Source organism: Oryx dammah, unplaced genomic scaffold (assembly GCF_014754425.2).
Source record: "Oryx dammah isolate SB20612 unplaced genomic scaffold, SCBI_Odam_1.1 HiC_scaffold_2, whole genome shotgun sequence".
NCBI lineage: Eukaryota > Metazoa > Chordata > Mammalia > Artiodactyla > Bovidae > Oryx > Oryx dammah.
Genome location: NW_024070186.1, coordinates 149,127,993 through 149,134,648, shown reverse-complemented (window position 1 = coordinate 149,134,648; position 6,656 = coordinate 149,127,993). Strand labels below are relative to the sequence as shown.

The following is a 6,656-nucleotide window of genomic DNA, read 5'->3' as shown; positions in this document are numbered from 1 at the left end:
TTCCAAGGAGTAAGCGTCTTTTAATTTCATGGCTGCAATCACCATCTGCAGAGATTTTGGAGCTCCCCCCAAAATAAAGTCTGACACTGTTCCCACTGTTTCCCCATCTATTTGCCATGAAGTGATGGGACCAGATGCCATGATCTTCGTTTTCTGAGTGTTGAAATTTAAGCCAACTTTTTCACTCTCCTCTTTCACTTTCATCAAGAGGCTTTTTAGTTCCTCTTCACTTTCTGCCATAAGGGTGGTGTCATCTGTATATCTGAGGTTATTGATATTTCTCCTGGCAATCTTGATTCCAGCTTGTGCTTCTTCCAACCCAGCGTTTCTCATAATGTACACTGCATATAAGTTAAATAAGCAGGGTGACAATATACAGCCTTGATGTACTCCTTTTCCTATTTGGAATCAGTCTGTTGTTCCATGTCCAGTTCTAACTGTTGCCTCCTGACCTGCATATAGGTTTCTCAAGAGGCAGGTCAAGTGGTCTGGTATTCCCATCTCTCTCAGAATTTTCCACAGTTTATTGTGATCCACACAGTTAAAGGCTTTGGCATAGTCAATAAAGCAGAAAGTGGAGACAAACACTAGAACTCTCTTGCTTTTTCCATGATCCAGCGAATATTGGCAATTTGATTTCTGGTTCCTCTGCCTTTTCTAAAACCAGCTTGTACATCAGGAAGTTCACGGTTCACATATTGCTGAAGCCTGGCTTGGAGAATTTTGAACATTACTAGCGTGTGAGATGAGTGCAATTGTGTGGTAGTTTGAGCATTCTTTGACATTGCCTTTCTTTGGGATTGGAATGAAAACTGACCTTTTCCATTCCTGTTGCCACTGCTGAGTTTTCCAAATTTGCTGGCATATTGAGTGCAGCACTTTCACAGCATCCTCTTTCAGGATTTGAAGTAGCTCAACTGGAATGCCATCACCTCCACTAGCTTTGTTCGTAGTGATGCTTCCTAAGGCTCACTTGACTTCACATTCCAGGATGTCTGGCTCTAGGTGAGTGATCACACCATCGAGGTTATCTGGGTCGTGAAGATCTTTTTTGTACAGTTCTTCTGCGTATTCTTGCCACCTCTTCTTAATATCTTCTGCTTCTGTTAGGTCCATACCATTTCTGTCCTTTATCGAGCTCATCTTTGCATGAAATGTTCCCTTGGTATCTCTAATTTTCTTGAAGAGATCTCTAGTCTTTCCCATTCTGTTGAAATACGGTATCAATGATAAAATACAGAATGAATATATATATGAATATATATATAAACATATATATATAGGATGAATGTATATATATTATTTAGGTTGAATAGTTTTGTATATATAAGAACATTACATTTATATGCTTTTATTGCTTATTATATATAGCTACATTATAGATACAGTGTTAGCTATTTTTAAAAATTATTCAATTGTTTGATAGAGTAGCAAATAGAATGTGTTACATGATGTGTGAAATACCATAAACACAGATGCCAGCCTCTCTTTTCTCAGCCGGCTCTCATACAACATTCAGAGGGATCCCTCCCGTCGCCCTAGCGTGCTCCCTATTTCCCTCCCTTCTCCCTTCCCTCTCTCCCTGCCTCTCTCTATTTCGAGTAGCTTTTATTTATTTTTAGTAAGAACCCCCAACATGAGATCTACCCTCTTAACGTTTATTGAAGCTCATAACACAGCAGGGTTAACTATAGGCACCTCGTTGTACAGCGAACATCTACAACTTACTCATCTTGTGTGACAGAAACTTTTTAAGGACTAAGTTTTGATGAAGTAAACAGCAGCGGCAGAACACGCAGCTACGACAAATGTCCTGAAGGTGGCAGCAGAGGACTGAGGTTTGGAAAAAGCTCCAGTGACGTGAAGTGAAGTCGCTCAGTCGTGTCCGACTCTTTGCGACCCCATGGACTGCAGCCTACCAGGCTCCTCTGTCCATGGGATTTTCCAGGCAATAGTCCTGGAGTGGATTGCCATTTCCTTCTCCAGGGGATCTTCCCAACCCAGGGATCGAACCCGGGTCTCCGACAGACGCTTTACGTATGAGCCACCAGGGAAGTCCCGGTCCTTGCTTTTTCCAAGGACCTTGGAAAAAAGAAATCTGTAAAGAATCTCTGCCTGTAATGCAGGAGACTGGGATTCGATTCCTGGGTTCGGGAAGATCCCCTGGAGAAGGGAATGGTAACCCCCTCCAGTATTCTTGCCTGGAGAATTCCAGGGACAGAGGAGCCTGGTGGGCTGCAGTCCATGGGGTCACAAAGTCAGACAGGACTAAGCGACTAACACCTCACCAGGGTCCTTGCAGACGCCCTATGTGATTTGAAGGGGTGAGAAAGGTTATCCCATGGGTCTCTTCTCGTATCTTAAAATTCCCTTTCGTTATTACTGCTGGGAAGGGATGTGTCATGGTATTGCAGGAAGCTTTTCTAAATGCAAATGATATCCTGGAACAGGGAGCTTGCTATTATTCATCAAAACCTCAGGCAAAATGAGAGCACCTGTGTATTAACAGCGCGGAATGAAGTGGACCTGAGGGTGGAGGTGAGATTGGGGCAGGAAGAAAAGGGCGTGGGTTTGGGCGCGCCCCAGGACACCTTGATCTGCAGGGAGGAGCACAGCCAGGGAAAGCCCAGATAAACCATCTAAATGGTGGGGCCAGGGCAGTCCTCTCCTGTCTGGGTCTAAGGTTTGAGCCCTTGGAACATCATCATCCATCAAGTTTAAATAACATGTAGATTCCAAAGTGTCTATGTGTACCGAATAGATTCTCAGTATCTTCTGGGGATCAGGTTAGCAATAAAATGGATAAAAAGAGGCCAGGAATACTGTCAAGGGTTCAGAGTGACTCTCTGAAATTAATACTACCACCAGAGGGCAGTATTACCCCACCAAATGTTTACACCCTAAGGTTCCCTCTTGCAAGCTAAGCGGACCGCCTACACCTGTTTCCCATTTGTATCAGTAATTGGAATTTGCTTATAAGCAGCAATTCTGCCTGCAATGCGGGAGACCCCGGTTCGATTCCTGGGTCGGGAAGATCCCCTGGAGAAGGAAATGGCAACCCACTCGAGTATTCTTGCCTGGAGAATTCCGTGGACAGAGGAGCCTGTCAAGCTACAGTCTGAGGAGTTGCAAGAGTCAGACATGACTGAGCAGCTAAACTACTACTACTATAAGGAGCAATTTATTCTTTATTTGCGTTTTTCCCATAAATAACAAATACTTTTTTGTTGTTGTTGTTGCTGTTGTTGCTAATAGTGACTGCTTTAGATATACTTCAGTTATTATCTGCGACTATTAGATGAGCGCCTAAAGGTGATATTGTCTGTGACTTCAGGCATTTTGATTCAAGATTGTCAGTGAAAAAAAAAAAAAAACCAAAAACCTAAGCAGCATGTGAACTGACATATGAAACCCTCCTAGACAGAATACACCAACTGCTGTTGACTGCAAGACAAAACAACATAGAACTTGTTCAGTTGGTAGTTTACTCTTCCTGATTTGCATCCATGGCTTTTTCCTAGTAGGATAAGGCAAAATGGTTGCAACATATAGTTCATATGGTTTACACATTCAAAGCCATTTTTGTATTAATGCATTTGGTGGTTGAGAGTTTGCAAAGGTGATTATCAAACAAGATAGTACATGGAGACAACCCGGTCCAAGCCTTACACACAGCAGAGATCCTAAAGACACAGAGGCTGCAGCTCTGTTAATGAAGCGATGTTGAGTGATCAGGGGAGAGGTACAACAGGCCTTGGCTAGGGTGGTACAGAAGCAGCCGAACAGTGACACACCCTGCTGATGCTTTATTAGATGCATGACAGGGTGAGCTGTCTGCTAGGCATCCCCACATCACTATATCAGTGCAGGAAAAGGAGCAAAACTTCCTATCTTCAAGAGACTCTGCAGACCACAGTGCTCAGCATTAACACCTTTCGAGAATAGCGGATCCATATTTTTTTCGTTGCTGGATTTGGATTTAAATCCCCCGGGCAAAGTTAAAGGCACACTTCTGGGGCAGTCTTTGCTGGGATCTGCTGGGTGTCCGGTCTCTTGGACAGCTTCAGAGTGAGAGAATATTTGGTAGGCATAGTGACATTGGGGGCTTCCCTTGTGGCGCAGTTGGTAAAGAGTCTGCTTGCAATGCGGGAATCTGCCTTCAATGCAGGAGACCTGGGTTCTTTTCGTGGGTTGGGAAGATCCCCTGGAGAAGGAAATGGCAACCCATTCAAGTACTCTTGCCTGGAGAACCCCATGGACAGAGGAGCCTGGAGGGCTACAGTCCATGGTGTTGCAGGAGTCAGACAGGACTTAGTGACTAAACCACAGTGACATTACAGCTTCAAGACACCACTGGGCCCTGCAGGGCATACGTAGCAGGCAAAGGTGAGTGGCCTTAATGCCTGGGATCATTCAGTTTCCCCCATCTCCTCTTGTTTTAGGCTTCTTCCCCCAGTAGGTGTATATGGGGCCAATTCCTTAAGTAAGATCTCGTGCTTGGACCAGTTTAGACTCTAGCCATTCTTCAAGCTTTTCTCTTCCTTCCTTCCTTCCCTACTTGCTTCCTCATCTTGCTCCTTCCCTCCCTTTCTTCCTTCCAAGCATCCTAATGCCTTGTTACTTATTGTAGTCTATTCATTTTAGATCCAGACATTAGAAGCAAGTATTTATTGAACGCATTTCCTGTTACAGACTGAATTGTATCCTCTTGTTGAAGTCCTTGCCTGCACTAACTCAGAATGTAACTGTGTTTGGAGATAGGTCTCTTGAGAGGTGAGTGAGTGCTGAGTCGCTTCAGTCCTGTCTGACTCTTTGCGACCCCATGGACTGTAGCCCGCCAGGCTCCTCTGCCCATGGGATTCTCCAGGCAAGAATACTGGAGTGGGTTCTTTCAACAGGTTATTTATGTTATGTTAGTTGCTCAGTCGTGTCTGACTCTTTGCAGTCCCATGGACTATCACCCGCCAGGCTCCTCTGTCCATAGAATTTTCCAGGCAAGAATACCGGAGTGGGTTGCCATTTCTTTCTCCAGGGGGTTAACTAAGGTTAAATGAGATCATCAAGGTGGCCCTAATCTAATGCTTGATGTCCTTATCAGGAGACATTAAGATGCAGACACACAGGGCAGAGACCATGTGGAGAAATGGAGAAGGTGGCCGTCCACAAGCTAAGGAGAGAGGCATCAGAGAAAACCAAACTTGCTGACGTTTTGATCTTGGGGTTCCAGCCTCCAGAACTGTAGGACAATGATTTTCTGTGGTTTACGAGGCTCTAGTCTGTGGTATTTTGTTACAGCAGCCCAAGCAGGAATTCATCCCCTTAGAATATGTGTAAATAACAGAATAGTTCTGGAATTTGTGCCTCATTCTTGCTTAGGAGCCATGCCAATCATCTATGTATCAGTCTAATTTTAGCAGACGTGCTACCAAGGCTAGCCCTCAGCATGGATTTCTTAACCCCTAAATTTACCAAAGCTTTAAAACCTGGGCTTTCCTGGAGTTTGGGTCTCACGTCTTCTGTTGCCACATCCCAGTGTTGCTGCCCACTTGACATTTGATGAGTGTAAGGAGACCCCACGTCCCAGCATTTCGGAGCAGTTTCAGGGCCCTCCCCCTACTCGGTACAGCGTGTTGATTCACTTTCATATTTAACATCACCATGAGTACAAAAGCACCATCGAAAATCGAAACCCTCTTAGAAATGGTGGCATGTGGGTGGGGAGGAACTGGGGACTGTGACTAAAGAGAGAAAGTTGGTCGAAACCTTTCTTTCACTGCTGTTGCAGGCAAAACGTTTGTCAAGAGAACGGCCACGCGTCTACAGAGCTCATTAAAATTCCCGTGTTTGGGTGAAAATATTGAAGTAAAGTACTGCAGATGGCAGCATGACATTACACATGATGATTTTGGAGCAAAGTCACAGCGTCATTGTCCCACTTTCCTTTTTTTTTTTTCTCCTAGTGGGTAAGTTACTGGAAGCTTTTAAAAAATGATTATTTATGGTGAAAACTTGGACAGGCAATTATGCCTGTTTTTCAAGTTCACTTCCTTGGTCTGCAGTGGCAATGTACCAGTCAGCAACATCCCCTTGAAAAGCCTCCAGGCAAATACATTGTTATCTAGCTCCCCACTGGGAGAATCCCAAGGTTAGATTTCAACCTATTTTGAAATTAAACTTCAGAGATATGCCCAACCTTCTCTCAAGTTCTTAAAGATAAGTTTACCCAATGTTAACAAAGAAATAATTATTCTCAGAACCTAGGGCACCAAAGCTATATGAGAGCTGCCTGTTAGACTGACACACACGTGCTGCTCTGTAACAGACATGCAGACATGCTTCATTTCCCCCCATTCATTTTTAACCAGAAAAAATGAGTGCTTTGGGAACTCCAGGGATGTCTGTTTTCAGCAAAATCTCTAAAACTCTAAACACCAGGTAAGCAAACATATTCTCTTCAGGTTCAGGCAGTAAATATTTCCAGCTCTTTGGGCCACATGGCCTCCACCACAACTCTGCCCTGTACCCAAGGGCAGCCACAGGCAGTGTGTCTACCAACTGGTGTGGCCCTGTTCCAATAAAACTTTATTTATAAAAGCAGGCAGGCAGATTTGGCTCTAGGTAGCTTGCCAACATCTGCTCTAAACCTGGGCTTGCAG

The 6,656-nt window shown here is 44.4% G+C and overlaps 1 non-coding gene across 1 annotated transcript; it reads right to left on the bottom strand.

The window, feature by feature from the left end:
• Positions 1-5,331: 5,331 nt before the first annotated feature.
• On the bottom strand, positions 5,332-5,438 carry LOC120859681. The gene has a single exon (XR_005720131.1). It is a non-coding gene; the product is annotated as a U6 spliceosomal RNA (small nuclear RNA).
• Positions 5,439-6,656: the final 1,218 nt, after the last annotated feature.